A 27,343-nucleotide genomic window follows, 5' to 3' on the forward strand; every position below is an offset into this window, starting at 1 on the left:
GCACTTACCACTGGAGTAGGAGGGCTGTGCCACTGTGGTAACCACTGCCAGGACTCCTTCCTGCTGATCCACTTGCCATTACATGGAGAACAAAATAGCAAAAAAAGAATTAAGTTGCCTTTTCGAGTCTTGCACTGTCTCCTCAGCACCCTTATTGGAAGATCTCAACATAGAACCTGCCAGCAAAAGAGAAAGGTATTCTGCTGAGTCCAGTTCTACCATCAGAAAGTAGGGCTAGGAGGGGTAGGAGATAAAAAGCAAGTTTTTTAATATTGATGAAAGCTGGGTTAGGAAAAAAAATGGCTCTTTTTCTATTAAGAAATTGGGATTTACAGTAACCTCAGTCTTGGAACCCCAGGCTAAGAAATTAACATAAAAAGTGGTTTTGAGGCATTGATACTCTTGATATTTCTTGCAAAGCAAAAACATTCACTAGGGGAAGGAGAAAGACATACATACTTTCCATCTAAGTTTCACAGGATTTCCATAGATATAAAACCACATTGAAAATGAGCTTGCAATCACAAATTACAAATGAACTACTATGGTACAAAGCAGACACATGGAATAGCAGAGAAAAACAAAACCATGAATTTTATACACTAAATATAAAAAGCAATCATGCTATAAGCATGTTAAAAATTTTATTTTGATATTTATTCATTTTTGAAAGAAAGAAGTACAAGCAGGGGAGGGGCTGAGAGAGAGGGAGACACAGAATCTGAAGCAGGCTCCAGGCTCTGAGCTGTCAGCACAGAGTCCGAAGCGGGGCTCAAACCCACAAACTGTCAGATCATGACCTGAGCCCAAGTCAACGCTTAACTGACTGAGTCACCTAGGCACCCCTAGCATGTTTAAAATAGTTAATGTCATAAAAAAGAAAACAAGGAAATATGAAAGGATAGTTGATTAAAACAACTAATTGAAATGAAAAATAAAGACCTTGAAATTAAACATGAATGAAGAGATTTCTGCTTCTAGTTAAAATATAGGACACGAAAGGCATGTGGTAACAAAGACTTCAACAAAATTAAACTCATTTTTTTATGAAGTCAGCAAGGAACAATGAATAGAAGAAAGCCTAGATGAACTAATTTTCAGAGAAATGAGATATTCATACATGAACAAAAAGCTTCAGTAGCTTCCTACTTGGGAGTAGATACCTGGGCTAAATATGGACCGTTGAAGAATTGGTCCAGCAAAGATGGTAATGAGAAACCAACCAAGGTTTAGGCAGCAGTGTGGGTTTGTGAGAGATACCAGAATCTGGAAGAAATCTGACGCATCTGATGACATTCTCCCATCAAGTGGTAGTGTCCATGATCCCTCTTGAATTTCATCAGGTTTGCAACAATAGTGGAAATAATATGTGAGTTTTGAGACTAAGTCATAAAAGTGATACAGTTCTGTCCGGTCCTTTTAGGACCCATGATTTTGCAGCTGTGAGTGCAGTCTATGGAGTCCATATATGACATGGTGTGTGGAGATGGTCTGGGTCACCCCAAGTGATACCAACGGTTGATATCAACCAATAGGCCTGTGATTGGAAACACCTCAAGATAATTCTTGAGGTTACTTGCAGCCAGATCCACATAATAAAATATTTTTTTATTTCAAATATTGTGGGGCACCTGGGTGGCTCAGTTTGTTAAGTGTCTGCCTCTTGACTTTGGCTCAGGTCATAATCTCACGGTTGTGTAATTAAGCCCCATGTTGGGCTCTGTGCTGAGCATGGTGCCTGCTTGGTCTCTTTCCCTCTCTCTGCCCCTCCCCACCCCAAACAAACATTCAAATATTATTGTTTTGTTTCAACTCAAATATCTTCATTTCAAATGTTTAAACTGTTAAATTTGGGGTAATGTGTGATGAAGCAATAGAAAACCAGAATAAGCTCCAGATTTGAAAGTAAATTACCTTTGCAGCCCTCTCTCCACATGCCACTTACACCCAAATATTGCCAAGAAAGCAGCAATGGAAGAAAGACTAGAAAACTGTGACAAACTGTGTATTTCTCTGCATCCTTGCAGTGCTTGGACTCTGGGTCCTCCTAAAATTGAATCTGAAGATGAGCCAAAATTTTCTGAAAGTAACCTAACTCCCTTCCAGCTCAAATACTTTTTAAAAAAATCAAAGGCTAATTACCGGTGAGTTAAAACTTTATATACAGTATATACATGGCTTGACTGTGTTCAACATGACTCTTGGAAGAATCTGAATAATCACTCTCACCCTAGCTGAGGAAAAGCCTTGTACTCTGGGAATAATCAAAATGGAACAAAAATTATACATTAGTTTTCACTGTTGTTTTACACACATTTAATATAAATTAATTTTTTAAAACAGACATGAAAATAAGCAGAAAAATGGGAGCCATAATCAAGGAAAGGACAGTTAATAATAAAAGACCTGGAGAAGACCCATTTATTAGACCTAGTTGAGAACATGAGTACAACTACTATAAACATGTGAAAACATATACAAGAAAATATGGACATAATTGGTATAGATACATGGTATTTCAGGAGATAAATAGACACATCAAGAAGAAGCAAATACATTTTGGAACTTAAAATTGTATTGAAAAATACAATATCAGAAATTTCAAAAATGTATCAATTGGGCTTAACAGCAGGTTTGATGGAAGAAAGGATTAGCACATTTGAAAACAGTTCAGTTGAAATTAATCCAGAGAGAAAAAGGATTGAGAAAAAATACCAGTGTCATCTTCTTATGAAATAATATCAAGTGGTCCAACATATTTGTGCTTGAGTTCCAAAAGTGGTAGAAAGAATTGGGTAGAAAAAGTATTTGAAGAACAAATAATGGCAAAAATTATTTACATTTGACAGGAAATTCAAACATGGATCCAAAAATTTCAACAAATCCTAAAAAGGATAAATAAGAATTTACACCTAGGCGTATCATACCTATATTGTGGAAAATTAAAGATAAAGAGAAAAATCTCTAAAAAAAAAAATCCGAGGTAAAAAAAATATAGGGGAACAATAACTCCATCTGATCTCTCAGGACAAATGCAAGCCACAGTGGAATGATATTTTTAAAGAGAAAGAAAAAGGAAAAGAAAGAGGAAGGATGAAAAGAAAGGAAGAAAAGGGAAGGAAGAAAGAAGGGAGGGAGGGAGTAAGGAAACAACTGTCAACCTAGAATTCTACATTTAGGGTGAATAATTTTCAGAAATGAAAAATGAAATGAAAGCAAAATAGGGGCACCTGGCTGGCTCACTTGGTTAAGTGTCTGACTTCAGCTCCGGTCATGATCTCGAGGTCTGTGAGTTTGAGCCCCACATCGGGCTTTGTGCTGACAGCTCAAAGCCTGGAGCCTGCTTTGGATTCTGTGTATCCCTCTCTCTGCCCCTCCCTTCTCATGCCTCTGTGTCTCTCTTTATCTCAAAAGTAAATAAACATTAAAAAAAATTAAAAAAAAATAAAAAGAAATGAAAGCAAAATAAAGACATTTTCTGATAAACACTGAGAGAATTCATTACAACAGATTTTTACTGCAAAAAAGGCCAATGGAAGCTCATCAGGTGCATGAAAATGAAACCAAATGGATACTCAGATTTACAAAGAATAAAGAGCACTAGAAATGTAGATAAATATACTTTTTTGTTGTTTTGTTTTTAAAAGGACAGCTAGGGCACCTGGGTGGCTCAATCTGTTAAAGCATCCAACTCGTTCGTGGCTTTGGCTCAGCTCATGATCTCATGGTTCATGGGATTGATCTCCACATTGGGCTCTATGCTGGCAGCGTGGAACTTGCTTGGGATCCTCTCTCTTCTCTCTCTCAAAATAAATAAACTTAAAAAAATATAACAAACATTAAAAAAAAATAAAAGGACAGTTGACCTTATAAAGCAAAAATTAAAAGTAACAATGTGTTTTAGGAGTTGTAGCTGAGAAGTGAAATAAAGGTAACACAAAGGAAAGGAGAAGTTAGTGGAAATACACAGTTGTAACATTCTTCTATTAATAGAGAAGTGTTTTAATATAATTTCAAGGTAGTCTGTGGTTAATGAAGAATGCATACAATAATACCTAAAGCAGGATTTCTTAACCTCAGCATATTGGGCCAGATCATCTTTTTCATGGAGGCCTGGCTTGTGCATTGTAAGATGTTTAACAGCATCCTTAGCCTCTACTCACTAGATGCCATTTCCACTCACCTTTCCCAATGTGACAACCAAAAATTTATTCTGACACTGTCTAATGTCCCCCTGGGAGTCAATATTTTCCCCTGTTGAGAACCACTGCCCTAGAGCAATCACTAGAAGACACAATAAATAGGGCACACACACACACACACACACACACACACACACCCCAAATACATACAGCTATACAGTTAAAGAAGAGGTAAAAGGGAATATTAAAAGCAAGGAAATAGACAACTCAATCCGAGAGTGCAGTAAGAGAGAAAAGGAAGAAAGAACTGATAGGACAAATGAAAAACAAATTACAAGATGGTAGACTTAAACCAACCAGATAAATAATTACTTTAAATGGGCTAAACACAACAATTAAAAGTTAGGGATTGTTTTCTCAGACTATTAATTAAAAAAAGAAAAAAAAGTCTTCACCATATGTCATTCCCAAGTGATGCACTTTTAATATGAAAACAGATTAAAAGTAGGGATGAGGGGCATCTGGGTGACTCAGTAGGCTAAGCATCCAACTTTGGCTCAGGTCGTGATCACACGGGTAGTGAGTTCAAGCCCGGCATCCAGCTCTGTGCTGACAGCTCAGAGCCTGGAGCCTGTTTCAGATTCTGTGCCTCCCTCTATCTCTCTGCCCCTTCCCCACTCACACTCTGTCTCTATCTTTCTCAAAAATAAGTAAACATCAAAAAACTATATTAAAACAAAAGTAAGGATGAAAAGGAGCACCTGGGTGACTCAGTCAGTTGAGTGTCTGACTCTTGATTTCGGCTCAGGTCATGATCAAGCTTTATGTGAGTGTGGAGCCTGCTTAAGATATTCTCATTTTCTCTCTCTCCCCATCTCTCCCTCTGCCTTTCTCCCCCATTAGCACTTTCTCAATAAAATAAAAATAAAAATAAAATAAAATAATAAAATAAGGATGAGAAATGATATAACCACACAAATACTAACCATAGAGCTTGTGTGATTATATTAATATCCGACAAATTAGACTTCAATATAAGGAGCATTACTAGGGATAAGAAGGTGTTGGGAGGAAAAAATTTTCTTCTACCCTGCTAGGTTCTGTGACTGGTCTAACAATTAAAATGACATAAAACAGGTTAACAAGAGAAAAACAAATTTAATAACATATGTATGGGAGCCCTTAAAAGATATTAAATTCAAAAGGCAGCCAGGAAATTGAAGTTTCTGTAACATCTTGAGTTAAGGAAAGGTGTCGAGGTCTGGGGCTACAAAGGGAAGGAAGACCATTCATAGGAAAGTGAGAGTAGGAGATGTTTGGGAAACAAATCTTGCCCTGTTATGCACATAAATTTCTTATGTAAAAAATTATCTCTGGTAATAGATCTCTTTCTGGTACAGACCCCCTTTCCACTATAAATTTCCTTTATAATTGCAGAATTTCCCCACAAATGGGGACATTTTTACTTCTTTTTTATAGATAAGGCAGTAGTAAAGAGCTTTTCGTGAGGCCACTGGGACTTGATTGCCTTTAGTTCAACATGATCTCCATGTCACAGTAGCATAATTTGGGGAGACTTTTTCTGAGCCTCTTCGGGGGGATGTTTCATAATGATAAGAAGGCAAATTAATTAAGAAGGCATAACAGTCCTAATATATATATATATGTGTGTGTGTATTATATATATAATTACAATTATATATATAATTATATATATTTATATATAATTATATATAATACACACATATATATTATATATTATTTATATAAATAAAAAATATATTTTATATATTATCTATATATAATATATTACTATATATATTATATTTATAATATATATAAATAATTATATATACATATAATTGACTCTGAGAATCCAGCTGCCATAGAGAGACCATGTGGAAGAGAGCTAAAATGTTCTGGCTGACAACGTCAGCTAAACTTCCAGCTGGCAGTCAGGACAAACTTCCAGCTATGTGAGTGACATTATTTAAGGCCCTCTGGTTGTCCAGCATCTTAACTGATACAAAGCAGAAGAACCATCCTATTGCCTCACAGTATATTGAGAAATAACAAATTGTTTGAAGACACTAGGTTTTGGTGTGGTTTTAGATAGAAATAGATAACAGAAATACTACCCACATCTGAAAAATCAAGAGCTAGCAGTAAAACCATATTATTTAGTGATGAAGTCATAACTAAAGGAATCAGTAAAAAAAATTAAAGCGGTTGCCTCTTTGATACTTTAAACTATTTGCATATATGAACTTGATACAAATGAGTATTTTTTAAGACAAAAAAGAGAACTTATGAACTAGTAAAAAATTTCTGAGAAAGTGACCCAAGATGTAGTATAAAGATGAAAATATGAGAGGTTAACAGACGAATATGGAATGAGCAAGTATAATAGGAGTTCCAGAAGGAAAAGCAAGAGAGAATAATTTTGGAAATATTGAAAGAAATAATACCTGAAGTAGTAGCAATACTTGATGAGATATGAATCTTCAGATCTGGAAAATGTAATTCCTCAAGAGAATAAAAAAAATTTCTATCTAGACACATCATATCAAAACTGAAAAACATCAACCCAAGTCATAAAGACTTTAAAAAAGAACCCAAGAGAAGAAACATATTAGATTTATGGTAATGATGACCCTCAGCAGACTACTCAACAGCAGTAATAAAATCCAGAAGACCATGGAATAATATATTCCAAGTGTTGAGAGAAAATAAACCAATACCCAGCTAAAACATTGTGAGAGCAAAATAAAGGTATCTGCTATATCTACTATCTAGAAAGTCACACAACTATGGCATTTACTATTGTTAAGATACTGGAATGTTTTCATACTGGTTGGTAAATAGCTGTTGTCCCTTAGGACTTTGACTCAGAAGCCATGGAGAAACAGAAATCAGTTAATAGCCGGTAATGAAGGCCACCTTTGGCCCTGGCCAGGTGCTACAAGTTTTTCCAGCATAGAAGACATTCTATAACAGACATGAGGCCATGCAGAATGAGCAGACTTAAATGGATGTTTTGGAGCCAGAGGGTGCCCTTTTTATTACCATATTGATTTTCGGTTTTATTTAATTGTATGGCTTTGTTAAAACCTATTTTAGACCCTCCCTCACAGGTGACATTTGTTTTTATAATAAAACTTCTCATTCTCAATGAGTTATGTTAGATTACCAGATGAGAAAGCTGAAGTTAAAAGAATTAGGTGTCATCCAAGTTCACAAAGCCAACATGTAACAAGATTATGACTTGGGCCCACCCAAATAGGATTTCTTTTTTTTTTTCTCTTCAAATTTTTATTTAAATTCCAGTTAGTTAACATACAGTGTAATATTAGTTTCATGTGCAGAATTTAGTGATTCATCACTTACATACAACACCTAGTGCTCATCACAAGTGACCCCCTTAATACCTATCACCTATTTACCCACCCTCCCCTCCATCTCCCCTCCAGTAACCCTCAGTTTCTTCTCTATAATTAAGAGTCTGTTTCCTGGTTTGCCTCTCTTTTATTCCCCCCATATTCATTTGTTTTGTTTCTTAAATTCCACACATGAGTGAAATCATATGGTATTTGTCTTTCTTTGACTTACTTATTTCGCTTAGCATAGTATTCTCAGGCTCCATCCACATAGTTGCAAATGTTAAGATTTTACTCTTTTATGACTGAGTAATATTCCATTACACACACACACACACACACACACACACACACACACAATACCACTTCTTCTTTATCCATTCATCAGTCAATGGATATTTGGGCTCTTTCTATTATCGGGGTGCATGTATCCCTTCAAATCAGTATTTTTGTATCCTTTCAGTAAATACCTAATAGTGCAGTTGCTGGATCATAAGGTAGTTTTAGTTTTAACTTTCTGAGGAACCTCCATGCTGTTTTCCAGAGTGGCTGCACTAGTTTACATTCCTACCAACAGTGTAAGAGAATTCCCCTTTCGTCATCCTCATCAACACCTGTTTTTTCCTGTGTTGTTAATTTTAGTCATTCTGACTGGTGTGAGATGATTTCTCATTGTAGTTTTGATTTGTATTTCCCTGATAATGAGTGATGTTGAGCATCTTTTCATGTGTCTGTTAGCCATCTGTATGCTTTCTTTGGAAAAATGTCTATTCATGTCTTCTCATTTTTTAACTGGATGATTTGTTTTGGGTGTTCAGTTTTATAAGTTCTTTATATATTTTAGATACTAGCCTTTATCAGATATGTCATTTTCAAATATCTTCTCCCAATCCATAGGATGCCTTTTAGTTTTCTTGATTGCTTCCTTCAGTGTGCAGAAGCTTTTTATTTTGATAAAGTCCCAACATTCCATGCTTATGGATTGGAAGAACAAATATTGTTGAAATGTCTATATTACCCAAAGCAATCTAGACATTTAATGCAATCCCTATCAAAATACCACAAGCATTTTTTACAGAGATAGAACAAACAATCCTAAAATTTATATAGAACCACAAAAGACCCCAAACAGGCAAACCAATCTTGATAAAGCAAAGCAAAGCTGGACGCATCATAATTTCCGACTTCAAGTTATATTATGAAGCAATAGTGATCAAGACAGTGTGTTACTGCACAAAAACAGACACAAAGATCAATGGAACGGATAGAAAGCCCAGAAATGAGCCCACAACTATATGGCCAATTAATCTTTGACAAAGTAGGAAAGAATATCCAGTGGGAAAAAGTCAGTCTCATCAACAAATGGTTTTGGGAAAACTGGACAGCAACATGTGAAAGAATGAAATTGGGAGAGGGTCTCTTATATTGCTTCCTCTTACACTATACACAGAGATAAATTCAAAGTGGATGAAAAATCTAAATATGAGACAGAAAACCATCAACGTCCTCGAGGAGAACACAGGCAGTAATCTCTTTGACATCAGCCATAGCAACTTCTTATTAGATATGTCTCCTGAGACAAGGGAAATAAAAGCAAAAATAAACTATTGGGACCTCACCAAATAGGATTTCAAAGACATTTTTTTCTTTATGTAGAGTTCTATGAGGGTAACATCAAGTTGGACATAGGAACTAAAGAACAAGTCTAAAATAGCACTTTTTGTGACCTTAGGAGGTTGTTTGGTTTGTTTGGTTTTTCAATGATTCTTAGGCTTTGGATTTGTTATTTTTAGTTCAGAGTACTTAGTGAGTTCTAAAATTGTGTTGAGGCTTTAGGCCAAGGCTAGATTTCTATATACACGCACAGTGTCTGTCACATAGCCTGCACTTTCTATGAACAAGTGTTACTCCATAGTGGACTTCTTTCCAGTCTGTGAGCTCTTGATGGTTAGATCTATGCTGCTAGGGCTGGTTCCAACCTAATGGCTCAGTGATTACAGGGAGCATCAGCTCATGTTTGCCAGTTTATATAATGTATTTTCCTTAGCTGAATAAATTCTCACTGTTGTGGATATTTAGCTGTATATAATATAGAATATTTTATTTACTGTTTGTAATGACATAATAGACATGAAAAGTACTATTCTAAAACAAGTCATGACATGGAAATATACATTTATCCATGGATCTACAAAACAATTTTATTATTCTAAAGGGAGTAATAGATAAGGAAATAAATCGAGTTAATCTTCAATGATGTTGTATTTGAAATTTACACAATGTAAAATAGGAAAGTGGGGACTTGTTCGATTTTTGTTAGTAGAGAGGAAAATATTTTCAAATGCAGATTTTAAACTATCACTGACTGTCTAAGGAAGACTGAATTTTTCCATGATTCTTCTTTTAGAGCTTGAGAACCATGTTGAGTACCTGTTAGCTATTGGAACAAAAGATAGTGTTTATTCCAAAGTCAAATTGTTTGGTTTACTTCTGCTTTCTTTTTCAGATTAAAAGACTTTTAGAACTATTTAGACTAGAAATTAACAGCCAATCACCTCATTTCATGGCAAGGAAACCACAACCCAAGAAGCTAGGAAGTAGAATTAAAACTAAATTCAGAAACCCAAATTAAGAGAGTTAACCTGGATTTCCCTAAATATTTCAGTTGCTAACTCCTATTGAAAATTATTTTGAAATTTTGGATTGTCTAATTCTTTCCAAGTCCACTGTTAATTTCTCAATCCAAGCTTTTAATACCCCTATATATCTACAGTGTTTTATTTTATTTTATTTTATTTTATTTTATTTTATTTTATTTGTTTATTTATTTTTTTTTGAGAGAGAGAGAGAGCATGCGTGAGCATGTGGGCAAGCAGGGGGTGGGAGAGGGAAAGAGGAAGAGAGAGAAAATCCCAAACAGGCTCCATGCTCAGCACAGAGCCCCACCCAGAGCTCCATCCCACAACCCTGGGATCATGGCCTGAGCCAAAATCAAGAGTTGGTTGCTCAACTGACTGAGCCACCTAGATGCCTCAATATCTACACTGTTTTTAATTGGACTTTGTGCTTCTAGTTTCTTTTTACTCCAATTCATCTTGTTTTTGTTTTTGAATTTATTTATTCTCTACTAAGTACCCTAAGTAGTCTTTAACACTTTTTTAAATGATCATGAAATATTTTCTCTTTATAATATAATATTATCTTAGATCAGGAAACACACTCTGGGAGAGAGATTTATGCTAGGGAGTTTACTGGGACATGTTCTTGGAGTCAACACCTGTAAGGGAAGGGAAGAAAGTTAAGTTTAGGGACAGGGTCTCTTATGTTGCTTCCATATCTTGGCTATTGTAAATAATGGTGCAGTAAATATAGAGGTCCATGTATCTTTTCAAATTAATGGGTTTTTTTTCTATTGGTAAATACACAGTAGTGGAATTACTGAATCATCTGGTATTTTTATTTTTAATTTTTTGAAGAAGACCCATGCTTTTTTCCACAATGCTTGCACCAATTTACATTCCCACCAATAGCGCACAAAAGTTCCCTTTTCTCCACATTCTTGCCAACACTTCTTATTTCTTGTCGTATTGATTTTAGCCATTCTGACAAGTGTAAGGTGATGTCTCATTGTGGTTTTAACTTACATTTTCCTGATGATGAGTGATGTTAAGCATCTTTTCATGTGTCTGTTGGCCATCTGGATGTCTTCTTTGGAACAATGTCTAATCAGGTCCTCTAGCATTTTTAAAAACAAGTTGTTTGTTTTTTGTGTGTATGTTGAGTTGAATAAGTTCTTTACATATTTTAGATATTAACCCCTTATCAGATAGATCATTTGCAAATATTTTCTATTCAGTAGGTTGCCTTTTTTTTTGTTTTTAATTGATGGTTTCTTTTACTGTATGAAAGCTTTTTATTTTTTTAAGGCTTTATTTTTAACTAATCTCTACACCCATTGTGGGACTTGAACTCACAACCCTGAGATCAAGAGTCTCATGCGTTACTTACTGAGCCAGCCAGGTGTCCCAATCCCAATAGTTTATATTTGCTTTTGTTTCCCTTGCCTTAGGAGACATATCTAGAAAAATGTTGCTATGGCTGATATCAGAGAAATCACTGCCTGTGTTCTTTTCTAGGGTTTTTATGGTTTCAGGTCTCACATTTAGTTCTTTAATCCATTTTGAATTCATTTTTGTCTGTGGTATTAGAAAGTGGTCCACTTTCATTCTTTTACATGTAGCTGTCCTGTTTTCCCAGCACCATTTATTGAAAAGACTGTCTTTTCCCTGTTACATATTCTTGCTTCCTTTGTCATAGATTACTTGACAGTATAATTTTGGGTTTATTTCTGTGTTTTCTATTCTGTTACATTGATTTATGTGTCTATTTTTATGCCAGTATTATATTGTTTTGGGTACTACTACAGCTTTGAATGGATAGGGAAGATATGGTGTATACAATGGAATATTAAGCAGTCATAAAAAGGATGAGATCATGACATTTGTGATAATGTGGATAGACCTAGAGGGTAGATGCTAAATGAAATAAGTCAGACTGAGAAAGACAAATACCATATGATTTCACTTATATGTGGAATCTAAAAAAAAATTAATAAACAAACAAAAAGCAGAATCAGACCTGTAAACATAGAGAACAAACTAATTGTTACCGTGGTGGGGGGATGATGGGTGAAGGGGAGTGAGAGGTACAGGTTTCCAGTTATGAAATGAATAAATCACAGGAATAAAAGGTACAGCATGATGGGTGTAGTCAATGATATAATAGCATTGTATGGTGACATACAGTAGCTACTCTTACGGTGCACATAACATAAGGTTTAAACTTGTTGAATCACTATGTTGTACACCTGCAACTAATGCAATATGTGTAACTACACCGAAATTAAAAAAAAAAGTAAAAGAATCTTAGAAACTTTACCAAAGGGAAAAAAGAAGACTGGGGAGACGGAAGAGTTGAGTAACTCTGGAGACCAGGCCTTATACTCCTATATACCAGTCATGGGATGCAGACTTAGTCTGGGGAAGGAGCAAGGCCTTGTGTGAGGTGACTCTCTTTGGATAAGGGCAATTCCTGGAGTGAACTCAACAGGGAATTGTCAACTGCCTCTTTTCCCAAAAGCCAGGGAAATGAATGCTCGAGGTCTGAACAGAGATCTGGGTGGCATACCACAGCATCCACTGCAAATATGTATATATAACATATAAATGAGACATACAGAATAAAGCAAACACACAGTATATTGGAAAGAATAATGTATCCACCAAAATGTCTATGTCCTAATCCGTGGAATATGTGAATATCTTACCTTACATGGCAAAAGGGACTTTGCAGGTAGGATTAAGTTAAAGATTTTGAGATGGGGATATTCTTCTGGACGATATGTGTGAGCCTAATGTAATTATGAGGGAAGGTCAGAATCAGAGGAGATGTGATGATAGAAGCAGGGGGTTGAGCAATGTAGCAGAAATCAAGGAACGCAGCAGACTCTGCTGCGTTGGAAAAGCCAAAAAACATGCTCTACCCTAGATCCTAGAAAGATCTCAGCTTTGGCAAAATTTTAATTTTTGTCCCATATGACCCATTTCAGATTTCTGAACTTGAAATTTGCAAGATAGTAAATTGCTGTTGTTTTAAACTACTAAATTTGTGGTAATCTGTTATAGCGACAATAAGAACTAATATACCCAGATATCAGAACCCCAGGTTAAGCAACAGAACATAAACCATGCCTCTGAGATGCTTTGTCCCGTCACAGCCCTCTCCCTTTCTACCAAAGGTCACAGCTATTCTGAATATTAATTTTATCATTTCTTCACTTTTCATCATAGTTTTACTGTATATAATATACCATTAATATTTACATATTAATACATTATTAACAAGTATGTATTATTATAAATATTAATATATAACCTATATTGTGTATTAATATATACTTCTAATGGTATATTTAAGGGTTTATGTTTTACAGTATTCTGTAATTGCTTTATCACTCAACATCATGTTTTTTGAGATTCATCAATATGAATGTGTGAAGTTATGGTTCACTTATTTACTGCTGTTAATACCTAGTTTTATGAGTATGTGGTAGTTTTTTTTTTTTTTTTTAACGTTTATTTTTGAGACAGAGAGAGACAGAGCATGAGCAGGGGAGAGGCAGAGAGAGAGGGAGACACAGAATCTGAAACAGGCTCCAGGCTCTGAGCTGTCAGCACAGAGCCCGACGCGGGGCTCGAACTCACGGACCGTGAGATCATGACCTGAGCCGAAGTCGGACGCTTAACCGACCAAGCCACCCAGGCGCCCCGAGTATGTGGTAGTTTAATTATCCTCCTATTGGACATTAATTTACCTTCTCACACTTGATTTAATCTAGCACAATTTCTGCAGATTGTCTTCCAAACTGGTAAGGGAAAAGTCAGAGGAAAAGCACTTCAGGGTGATCAGTGTAGTATCACAATCTTTCCTTTTCTATTGACCTTGGTTTCTTTCCTGGCCGAAGAATAAATATCTTTCTTATTTTCATGACCTAACTTGAATGGTAAGTTCCTAGGTGATAGAAATTGTGATGCTAAACATATGTTTTATTTTGTACAATACTTTTTACAATGTTTTGCTGGTGCTGAATAATTGTTAAATAATAATAGCAATAAATGTTGTGTACTACCTGCATGTTAGGGTCAGGACCTTTTGGTTGCAAACAACAAACTCAACTTACACATGCAGAAGTAGAAAATGAGTTGTTTTGGCTCACTTCTGGAAATCTCTCACACATCTGTGGGAGGAGCTAGAGCTTTAAGTCACATCCGGGGGTTTGAAATAATGTCTTAGGACTCTGTGTCTGTCTGTTGCTCAGATTGCCCATCTCTGCCTTATGTCATTTTCAGAAAGAGAGTATCATAATGGAAAGATGCCTATTGTTAGCTTCAGAGCTGCTTCATTTTACAAGTCATTTTTTTTTCAGAAAAAGAGAACATTGCACTTCATCCTAGTGATCAGATATGAAATCTCTGATGATTCAGAGATATTTTGATTGGTCTTGCTTTATAACCAATCAAACCTACCTGCTTTATAAGAACTGAACATATTAGTATGGATTGGATGAGCGTCTTCCAGAGGAAAGGATGCTGAGTAGAAAAGAGATGTCCTCTACCACATATATCAGGAAGCTTTCTAGGCTTAATGCATTTAACACTTTGCTTAATGTGCAGATGCTGAGATCCTAATCTAAACAAAAATAATCTTTGTAAGTATGGATTCTCATAATTAATCTTAAAGCTGCAAATAAAGTTTATATTTAGAGCTTATTAATATTATATAGGTTTTATTTCCTCTTTGATAGCTAGAATGTTATTAAAGTAAATGGAAAAACCTATGCGGCACATGTCATTTTTTTTAATTTGAACCACAAAAGTTTTAAGCTTCAAATACCAATTTTCATAGTATCCATGCTGTGAAAAATACATGTGACAGGATTTATTTCACTTTTATTTCAGTACTTCTCTAATTTGGAATATAGATGTATCTTTTTTTAGTCTGACGCTGATTTTGTGTGTGTGTGTGTGTGTGTGTGTGTGTGTGTGTGTGTGTGAGTGTGTGTGTTGGGCCATATGAATAGACAAAATGATTGACTAGAAAGAGCAGAGGACTGTGAATAACAAGGCCTGCATTCCCACAAAATTTTATTAATAATGCTTTATAATACTTATGGTGTTGCATTTATCCCCCATGTTGCAATTTATTCTTTTACTTATTCTATTTAATCATCCAGTAGGATGTAAACACCTGAAGCTCAAAACAAGGATTGTGTTTTAGTCATTTTAATATCCCAATCCAAGACCAACATCTGGCATATAAAACTCACTGAATAAAGATATACCTAATTACTATTGTTAACATAATAGCATTTACCAAAAGTAGCAATATTAGTCATACTTCTAATAAATACCACCTTTTGAGTGACTGATGGGTGCTATGTTCTGCTAGGTACTTTTCAAGTTATTTTATTGTTCATTAAGGAATTTATTAACTTCACTGTTTGCATTAGGTTTTCTCATTTGTGAAAAAGAACATGGTTAGATAATATCTAATACCTCTTCCAAATTGAATGTTTATAGGACTTTATTTTCCTGTTTACTTTCACGCTAAGATTGGAGATGAGTTCTTATGGAAAAGATTTAGACCAAGTACATAATAAAATTTCAACTGGTACACACTGAAATAAATAAATTCCCTATTTATTCACTAGGGACTGTATTCCATATTCTTCTAGCATTTCTCTGTGGAAGAAAGCTGTCTGCTGTTCTGCAGTGGTGGACTATTTTTAAAATTCCAATTGGGGTGAGAAGGACACTCTAGCACTGCTCTCCACACTTTCCTGCTACCTGCCATTTTTGGAGTTTTATACCCTGAGAACTTCAGAGCAGATCCATGCCTTGCCAGTCTGCTGCTAATTGTAACAGAGTTTAGAAAAACATTTCTGAGTTAGGCAGTAAGACATTCTAATTTGTCTTGCTTTTATCATTCCTGTATCCTATTTGGTATCCAAGGTGATTGTTAAAAAAAATATTTATTTATTTATTTTGAGAGAGAGAGAGAAAGTGCACACGTGAGTGGGGGAGGTGCAGAGAGAAAGAGAGAGAGAATCCCAAGCAGGCTTCGTGCTGACAGCAGGGAGGTGGGGCTTGATCCAATGAACTGTGAGATCATAACCTGAGCTGAAATCAAGAATTGAATGCTTAACCAACTGAGCCACCCAGGTGCCCCAGTATGCAAGGTGACTTTTATCATAGCTGTAATGTAATAGACTTTGATGTTATTGTAACAGGTGTTCTTGTTGCAAATTTTCTTATCAATAATAATACAGTGGCTTCAAATAAAATTTCACAACATCATTGGATTATTTGCCTGAGAGTGCTTGTGTTACCTTATACTCAGCAGTTTTTAAAATATTTGATGTCTCATGATGAACCATCTTCATTATGCAAGGTTTTGATGGTAAATATGTATGTATTCATATCCTTCTGCTCTTTCCCCTACTACACATAATATTCCTCAACAACTAACTGCTTTCTTAGACTTTACTTTCAGGTCCTAATGAAGGAATAGGTCTAACTTCTCTTATTTCAATTATAACAATTATGTTGTGAATTTTTTTATCCTTTATGTGTTCACTTTAAGTTATAATAAGTAATAGGACTATAATATCATATTTGTGAAATTTCTTCTTGAACATATTTTATTTCCATTTGTAAGTTCTCATTAGTTTTTCATACGTGTAAGTACTTTAAAGTTATAATTGGGCAGAGAGAGTGAAGGAAGGCCATTCTGGTCAAAGGAATGGCATGTAAGATACAGCAAAGCTCAGAGAACAGAACATATTATGGTAGCGTTTTTCATTTCTTTCAAGAGTTGTAGTGCTTCTTGCCTTTTATCCTTCTGGAATGACCTTGGTTTTTATCCATTTTTCAAGTCTGGTCTTATAATCTAATGTCCATTCTGTAATGTCCTTTTACTTTTACTTTGGTTGTTTTTCTTAAGCTAGTATAGATGCTGCCCCAGTGCCCTATATTGCATCTTCTCGATCCATCTCTGATTTCAGCTATAGCTGACATGAACATTTCTGTGCAAAGCCATACTCTCCTCACTCTGACAACATCCCTCAAGCAGGAGCCCTTTGTCTTACAACTTTCTGCCCAAGGGCCTTCTCTGATGCTGCTGGAGTCCATTTACTCTCACGTAGCATAGCTCAGAAGTGCATGGTTAATGCTCCTGGGGGGTAATCCTCAGCCAATGAGGAAAATAGCAGATGGATAAATCTGCTTCTTCTTGACCTTTAGGCAGATAATGTGGGGAGGTTTTCTATACACTTCTTAGGATGTCTTGGTGGTGAGCATTATTCCATGATAGAGACCTGATAACATGCCTTTAAATTGCCTTTTCACCTTTCCTATCACACTGTCTCCACTCCATCAATCCTGCTTTCTGGTATCAATTCCCAAATAAATGATATCCAAATCAACTCCCAAATAAATGGTACCCAAGTCCTTATCTCAAGTTCTGCTTTCAGGGAAAGCCAAACTAACACACATAGCTAAAATTGGTTTCAGTTGCTTATGCTGATACACACCATGCCTGGTTACCCTTCCAGTGTCCCCTTTCACAATTAATGGTACCACCATTAATTTAGTGCACAGAAACTTAGGAGCCATCCGTGAATCCCTTCTTCTTCATTCCCATATTCAATTATTTCACCAAGTCCCGTTGATTTTGTCTCTCGAATATTTCTTGAATACATCCATTTACCCCCATCTTCACTGCCACTACTTTAGTTCAATTATGAACATATCTCATGTGTATCACTGCAATTATTCACATCCACTCTATCCCTCAATCCAATCTCTTTTCCATATCAAAACCAGAATAATATTTCAAAAGTTCTTCAACATCTTCAAAATTTCTATTATCCCCTACTTAAAATACTTAAATGGCATTCTATCACTCTACAATCTAGTTTAGAAGGTTCTGTTTGTTTAGCCACAGGGAGGGGCTGTGTCACCTCTGGTTAAAGGCCCAGGTCTTAGCATCAAGGCAGAGGAATTCAATTTTTCAGTTATCTGGGACTTGGGGTTCAATTGTATTTCTCCCAATAATAAAAACCACTTGGTATACTAAAAAGCAAAAGTGTCTAGGTGAGCCTGTGGAAAGTCGTCATCAAATTAGAATAGCTTCTTACTATAAAGACATAGTAAGTCTGACCCAGATATTTGAACTGATCAATCAGCATACCTTCTGCTGTGGATAAAGTGGATAAATATTGAGAAATCATGGCTCTTTGTCTCTCTTATTGTAGACTCTATAATGATCACCACTCTTCAGTTAGTTGCTTAGATGACACCATCATAGACAACAATAAAAAATATCAAAAGCTTACCTTTATATTTATTCTCCTTGATTTTAAAATTAAGAGTTATGGTCTTTCTGATGGAATTTGGGGGACCACTCTAACACTGTAAAAGTTAACTCAGAGAATGGTTTTTATTAACTTCTTCTTCCAAATTCAGTGGAATTCATCCTTTTTATGAATTTAGTTTTCATATGTTCAACTTATTGTGAATGCTTAATATCTTTTGTGATGGTTTTTTAGCTGCATTTTATTTTCTTCTTAGCATGTCAATAACATAGGTAAGGAATATCAAATCATGAAAAATACAATTTTATAGGGCTTGAGGTATATAGAATTTTTTCAATATTTAGAATGACTTGAAATATTCTGTAAAATTTCCTGTGGTAATTTTTTACCACATATTTTCTGGTGCGATATAAAATGGCAGCTGGAATGGCATAAATAGTTATGCTTCCTATGTCAGACATATTAAGCTTGAGGCACAAGCGAGGACAACATGAAAAATAACCCCAGAAATCTATTGGAAATGCAGCCTTCAACCCGTGGACAAAGGTCAGACCTAGAGACACTAGAATTTAGAATCAGAACAGAACAGCAGATAACGTCAAGAAACAGAATGAGAGGCTATGTGGTGTGAAGGTAATATATATAAAAGTTTCTACCATGGTGCCTGGCACATACTGTGCACCTTACAAATGGTTAACCCAATGAATGGGCATTTGAAGAACATTAGAGTTATGCAAAGAAAAAGAACCCATTTTAAGAAATAGGGGAGTCTTTTATTAACAACTGGATATTTCATAAAATTTCTTCATAATTGGGGTCCTTCCTTCCAAGACTGAAATCTATACAAGTATTTGCAATAGCTGGAAAGAAAGAAAGAAAGAAAGAAAGAAAGAAAGAAAAGGAAAGAAAACATTCAAAGTTTATTTGACAAGAAAATTAATTTCTCTACACTGAGTGAAGTTAACAACATCAGCAAACAATATTACTAAATGCAGAGGTCATGAAGTAGTTATATACAAACTTAAGGGTAACCATATATCAAACACCACTAATAAATATGCAAAGAATAAAGAGAAAGAAATATACTACTAAAGAAAATCAGCAAAACATGAAAGGGAAAAAGACAAGAAAAAAAAAATCAGAGAAAATCTTCAGAAACAACCACAGAGCAAGTAATAAAGTGGCAGCAAATACATATCTATCAATAAAGTGGCAGCAAATACAATCTATGTAAATGGACTAAATGCTCCACTCAAAAGACATAAGATGACAGAATGGATTTAAAAAAAAACCCCACAAGACCCATCCATATGCTCCCAATGCTCCATTAGACTATTTTAGACCTAAAGACACCTGTAGATTGAAAGTGAGGCGATGGAGAAACGTCTTTCCTGCAAATGGATGTCAAAAGAAAGCCAGAGTAGCAATACTTATATTGGACAAAATAGATTTTAAAATAAAGACTGTAATAAGATACAAAGAAGGACACCATATAATAATAAAGAGGACAATCCAACAAGAAGATATAACGATTGTAAATATGCACCCAACATAGGAGACCCAAATACATAAAACAGTCAATAACAAACATAAAGGGACTAATTGATAATAATGCAACAATAGTAGGGGACTTTAACACCCTACTTACATCAATGGACGGATCATCTAAACAGAACATCACTAAGGAAACAATGGCTTTGAATGACACACTGGAACAGATGCATTTAACATATATAGTCAGAACATTCCATTATAAAACAGCAGAATATATATTCTTTTCAAGTACACACAGAACATTCTCCAGAATAGATCATATATTAGCCCACAAAACAAACCTCAACAGACTTAAGAAGATTGAAATATATCATGCATATTTTCTGACCACAACGCTATGAACTAGAAATCAACCACAAGAAAAAAAAAATCTGGAAAGACCAAAAATACATGGAGGTTAAATAACATGCTACTAAACAATGAATGGATTACCTAGGAAATGAAAGAAGAAATTTAAAAAGTACATGGTAACAAATGAAAATGAAAACACTATGGTCCAAAACCTGTGGGATGCAGCAAAAGTGGTTCTAAGTGGGAAGTTTATAGCAATACAGGCCTTTCTCAAGAAGGAAGAAAAATCTCAAATAAACTACCTAACCTTGCACCTAAAGGAGCTAGAAAAAGAGCAACAAATAAAACCTAAAATTAGCAGAAGGGAAGAAATAATAAAAATTAGAGTAGAAATAAATAGTATAGAAACTAAAAAAAAAAAAAAAAAAAGAACAGATCAAAGAAATGAGGAGCTCATCTTTGAAAAAAATCAATAAAATTGATAAGCCTCTAACCAGACTTACCAAGAAAAAAAGAGAAACTGGATTCAAATAAATAAAATCACAAGAGAGGAGAAATAACAGACAAAACCAGAGAAATACAAACAACTATAAGAGAATATTATGAAAAGCTATATGCCAGAAAATTGGGCAACCTACAAGAAATTTATAAATTCTTAGAAACATAAAAACTGCCAAAACTGTTACAGAAGGAAATAGAAAATTTGAACAGACTGATAATCAGCAAAGAAATTGAGCCAGTAATCAAAAAATTCCCAAAACAAAAGTCCGGGACTAAATGCCTTCACAAATGAATTCTACCAAACATTTAAAGAAGAGTTAATATATATTCTTCTCAGACTATTTCAAAAAATGGAAAAGGAAGGAAAACTTTCAAATTCATTCTATGAGGCCAGCAATACCCTGATACCAAAACCAGATAAGAACACCACTAAAAAAGAGAACTACAGGCCAATTTCCTTGGTAAGCAGAGATGTGAAAGTTGTCAATAAAATACTAGCAAACCAAATTCAACAATACATTATGAAAAAATCATTCACCATAATCAAATCGGATTTAATCCCACATTGCAAGTGTGGTTCTATATTTGCAAATCAATCAATGTGATGCATCATATCAATAAGAGAAAGGATAAGAATCATACGGTCATTTCAATAGATGCAGAAAAAGCGACAAAGTACAACATCCATTCATGATAAAAACCCTCAACAAAATAGGATTAGAGGGAACATACCTCAATATAATAAAGGCCATCTATGAAAAACCGGTAGCCAACATCATCCTTAATGGGAAAAAACTGAGAGCTCTTCTCCTAAGGTCAGGAACAAGACAAGGATGTCTATTCTCACCACTTTTATTCAACATAGTACAAAAAGTCCTAGCCACAGCAATCAGACAACGAAAAGAAATAAAAAGACTCCAAATCAGTTAGAAAGAAATAAAACTTCCACTATTTGTAGATGACATGATACTATATACAGACTCTACAAAAAAACTGCTAGAACTGATAAACCAATTCAGTAAAGTAATAGGATACAAAATCAATGTACAGAAATTTGTTGCATTTCTATATACTAATAATGAAGCAGCAGAAAGAGAAATTAAGAAAACAATCCCATTTACAAATGACCCCAAAATAATAAGATACCTAGGAATAAACCTAACCAAATAGGTGGAAGACATGCACTGTAAAAACTATGAAACACTGATGAAAGAAATTCAAGAAGACCCAAAGAAATGGAAAGATATTCCATACTTATGGATTGGAAGAACAAATATTGTTAAAATATTGATACTGCCCAAAGAAATCTACACATTTGATTCAATCCCTATCAAAATGCCAACAGCATTTTTCACAGAACTGGAACAAATAATTCTAAAATCTGTATGGAACCACAAAAGACCCCAAATAGCCAAAACAATCTTGAAAAAGAAAAGCAAAGCTGGAGGCATCACAATTATAGACTTCAAGTTATATTACAAACCTGCAGTAATCAAAACAATATGGTACTGGCACCAAAACAGACACAAAGATCAGTGGTACAGAATAGAAAATCCAGAAATAAACTCAGAATTATATGGCCAATTAATCTTCAACAAAGCAGAAAAGAATATACAATGGGAAAAAGACAGTCTGTCCAGCAAACAGTGTTGGGAAAACTGAATGGCAACATGCAAAAGGATGAAACTTGGACCACTTTCCTACCCCCATACACAAAAACAAACTCAAAATGGATGAAAGACCTAAATGGATGACATAAAACCATAAGAATCCTAGACGAGAACACAGGCAGTAACTTCCTTGACATTGGCCATAACAACTTCTTTCTGGATATGTCTCCTGAGGCAAGGGAAACAAAAGCAAAAATAAACTACTGGGGTTACATCAAAATAAAAAAACTTCTGCATAGTGAAGGAAATAACAAAACTTAAAGACAACCTATGGAATAAGAGAAGATATTTGCAAATGACATATCTGATAAAGTCTAGTATCCAAAATATTTAAAGAATTTATAAAACTCAATATCCCCCAAATAATCCAATTAAAAAAATGGGCACAAGACATGAACAGACATTTTCCCAAAGAAGACATCCAGATGGCCAACAGACAAGCAAAGATGTTCATTGTAACTCATCATGAGGGAAATGCAAGTCAAAACTACAATGAGATATCACCTCACACCTGTCAGAATAGCTAAAATTAACAACACAAGAAACAGCAGGTGTTGGTGGGGCTGTGGAGAAAAAGGAACACTTAGGCACAGGTGGTGGGAATGCAAACTGGTGCAGCCATCGTGGAAAATAGTATGCAAGTTTCTCAACAAGTTAAAAATAGGACTACCTTGCCATCCAGGAATTGTACTACTGGTATTTACCGCCCCCCCACCAAAGTACAAAAATACTAATTGAAAGGGATATGTGCACCCTTATGTTTATAGCAGCATTATTTACAATAGCCAAAATACAGAAGCAGCCTAAGTGTCCATCAATAGATTAATGGATAAAGAAGATGTGACGTTTATATACAATAGAATATTATTCGGCCATAAAAAAGAAAGAAATCTTGCCATTTGCAACAACATGAATGAAGCTAGAAAGTATAATGCTAAGTGAAATAAGTCAGTCAGTAAAAGACAACACCACATGCTTTCACTTATATGTGGAATTTAAGAAACAAAACAAACAAGCAAAGGGAAAAATGAGGGGAGAGAGGCAAAGCAAGAAACAGGCTCTTAATTATAGAGAACAATCTGATCGTTACCAGAGGGGAGGTGGGTAGAGGGATGGGTTAAATAGGTGATGAGGATTAAGGAGTGCACTTGTTATGATGAGCACAGGGTGATGTATCAAACTGTGGAGTTATATTGTACACCTGAAATTAATATAACACTGTCTGTGAACTAACTGGAATTAAGATAAAAACTTAAAAATAAAAAAAAACTTAAAAAGCCAAAAAAAAGTCAGAGGTCATGTGATAGAAATGCAATAATCACAGCTTAGGAGTTAATTGTTGGGGCAAATTTCTCACTCTGTTTCTAAGCTTCTACTCTCGGAGGTGAAATCCTTTAGTTTATAAATACAGGTTATCAAAGACTATTCTGTTTTAGAATAAATATTAATTATAAAGCAATTTATAGAATATGAAACCTAATCTCTAAAATGTTTCAAGGGGTTCTGGGTGGCTCAGTTGGTTAAGCATCTGACTTTTGATTTCGGCTCAGGTCATGATCTCACAGTTCCTGAGATAGAGCCATGCATAGTGTTCTGCACTGATGCCATTGAGCCTCCTTGGGATTCTCTCTCTCCCTCTTCCTGTCCCTCCCATACACTCTCTCTCTCTTTCAAAATAAATTTAAAAAAATGTTTCAATATTCAGTTAATTGTTGCAAAACTTATTATGGACAACTTCAAACATATACAAGAGTAGAAACAAAAAAGAATATTAATCTCCATTTGCCATCACTCAGATTTAACAATTATCAACATTATGCCAGTCTCATTCATCTATCTCCCTGTGTATTGCCCACCACAAAAACAATGTTGCTCCCACCCTAACAATGAGAAAAAGCCAGGTAATCTATGGAATCATAAATCTTATTGAGTCCATCAGAGAGTTGAGGTTGCAAAGCAAGCAGAGACAATCTACAGGGTGACAAGTCCCTCCAAGGAGAAATGAGACATATAATTGTTTCACCTTTCACAGAGCACAAAAGGAAGAGGTTGCTGCTATTAATCAAGAAAAGAAAAAAAACTAGGTTTTAACAAATCTTAAAGGCTGGGCTAGTATGACAAGTTAGGATCTTTGGGAGTGCTAGAGTCCTCATTCATTCGTCAGTGTTTTCCATTGCCTCTTCATCATGTTTACAAGAAAGGTTGAGTATGTGCTTGCTTCGGCAGCACATATACTAAAGAAAGATTGAGTGCAAGTAGGGAGATCTGAGAGCATGTCCTTTGGTGGCACACAGACATGAAAATCTGTCTACTTTCCAGACTTTTCTCATATGCAAAACAGAAGCTGTAAACCCCAGGGTGGGGGGGGGGCCAGGAAACCATTCTACTCCTAGGACCCAGTGTGTGTATGTGTGTGTGTGTGTGGGGGGGAGGGGTGGGGTGTTGTTAGATGCAAAAACCATCTGCTGTTCTAAGAGAAGAGGAAACTCCTTACCCTAGACCTGGGCAAAGATATGGTTCTACTGAGGGAGGGGTAGAAGCAAAAGCCATTTGCCACAGAGATAAGGACAGGAAATCCATCTGCCCCTACCATGAGCCTCGAATTGAGTAAATAGGAAAAGGGGGCTAGAGGAGGGGCAGAAAACTCTCCCCAGCCCAAGACTACCTAGAGTTTGATTCCTGGGCCAGGGAAGACCAGAAATAAAAAGCCCACACCCAAGGTCCTGGGCACTCACAGCCTGCATTGGGCTGAAAATGGACAAGGAGAAATGACAACCTTCTCCATTGCACTTTGAGCTGCCCATCAAGTAATAAGCAATAAAGTCTAGTGCTGGGAAAAAGGGAAACAAAGGGCAAGGTGATAGATTTAAATTCAATTATATAAATAATTACATTAAAAATAAATGTTTCCACCACCCCAGTCGGATGGCAGACTTTGCTAGACTGAATATAAAAACAAGGCCCAACTATATTTTGCCTAAAATAAGGGTACTTTAAATTTGAAGACATAGACTAGATAAAAGAAAGAGGGTTGCACAAAAATAAACCATGTATTAGCTAATTAAAGGTAAACTTGAGTGTCTATATTCCTATCAGAGAAAGTAGACTTTAGAGCAAGAAATTTTACCAGGGATAAAGAGATCAATGTATCAAAAAGGTATGACAATCGTAAATATCTATATACCTAATAACACAATTTGAGAAAACTGAAACAAACTGATAGAACTGAAAGAAGTAGGCAAATTCACAATATTATTGGGATTTCAATATTTCTACCTCAGTAATTGATAGAAAAAGTAGATCAAAAATCACCAAGGATCTACAAAACCTAAATAATCAATTTGCTCTAATTGATATTTATAGAGTGTTCCATTCAATAACAGCAAAAATATGCATTCTCTTTTTCTTTTTTTTAAAGGTTTATTTATTTTTGAGACAGAAAGCATGCAAGCAGAGGAGGGACAGATGGAGGGGGAGGGACAGAGAGAGAAGGGGACAGAGAATCCTAAGTGAGCTCTGCACTGACAGCATCGAGCCTGATGTGGGGCTCGAACTTACCAACCGTGAGTCATGATGTAAGCCGAAGTCGCAGGCTTAACTGACTGAGCCACCCAGGTGTCCCTTAAGTACCGATAGAATATTCATCGTAGACTGTATATAGAAATCTCTACAAATTTAAAATGATTGCAGTCATAAAAAATATACGTTCTTTGATCACAAAAGAATTAAACTAGAAACTACATATTGCCTGTGTGTGTGCTTTAGGCCTTACTGGAGGAGAAAAGTGTCCCAGATCTTTCAGGACTCTTGGTATTTTGGGCATGACACAAATTGAGTGTGGGAAGAGGTAGGAAAATCCCCTGGATCCCTGCAGGATTAATTTATTCAAAAGAAATAACAGAAAAATACTTAACATGTAAAAGTCATGAAGAAAATGAAGGAAAACCACAGAACATGACAAAGGCCAAGGCAGACCGCCCTTTGGAAGATGTACCATAGAAGGCAGAAGGAAATCCTCAACCTTCCAAAGAAGGTGTAAGCCGGGAAGCAGACGGAAATCTTAGAGGAGGGCTGCTGACCCAGCCTGGCCAGGGGTTTAAGGAAGAAACTCCTGTGAGGCATTAGGTCCTTGAAGAAATGATAAGAAGAGTAGACAAATTGGAAAGGCTTAGGGAAGAGATAAGAAGAGTAAGAAACAAGTTCGTGATGATGCATTGGAAGCAGACATTCATGCAGGCATCCTTACCTTGTGTGTGTGCTTTAGGCCTTGAATTCCTTTTTTGTCTGATATTAAAATCTGGCCCCTGTTTTCTTTCTGTTAGTGTTTTCTGATGTATCTTTGACCTTCATTTTACCTTTAATCATCTAGTGGAATTTTGTTTTAGGTAGTTTCCTTGTTACCAGCATCTCACCGTATTTTGTATTTTCGACTCATTCTCCTGGTCTGTTTTCCAATTGGAAAGTTTGACACATCTGCATGAAAATATATTCATTCTATATTGTAAAGTAAAACATAAGTGATTACAAAGCTGTATATTTAGTATCAGCTCACATATGTAGGATTAAATATGTGTGTGTGCGTATACATACATACATATATCAAAAAGTTAACTGCTTATTTCTCTGTGGCATGAGCTTTTTTCTGTTTGCTTGTATGTATTTTTTCATGAACACATGTCATGCACACAAAAAGAGTGAATGTTTTATTTCAAAAAAAGAAACTGGAAATCAGTAGCAGAAAAGTGTCTAGAAAGATCCCGCAATATTGGGAAATGAAACAACCCAATTCTAAATTTCTAAAGGAAATTATAAAGGAAATTGTGGAGTATTTTGAATTGAATAAAGGTAAAAGCACAACATATAAAACTTGGGACA

The 27,343-nt window shown here is 35.5% G+C and overlaps 1 pseudogene; it reads left to right on the top strand.

The window, feature by feature from the left end:
• The first annotated feature begins 1,971 nt into the window (after window positions 1-1,971).
• On the top strand, window positions 1,972-26,732 carry LOC122218448 (annotated as a pseudogene).
• The last annotated feature ends 611 nt before the right edge of the window (window positions 26,733-27,343 follow it).

Source organism: Panthera leo, chromosome B1 (genome assembly GCF_018350215.1).
Source record: "Panthera leo isolate Ple1 chromosome B1, P.leo_Ple1_pat1.1, whole genome shotgun sequence".
NCBI classification, from domain to species: Eukaryota; Metazoa; Chordata; class Mammalia; order Carnivora; family Felidae; genus Panthera; species Panthera leo.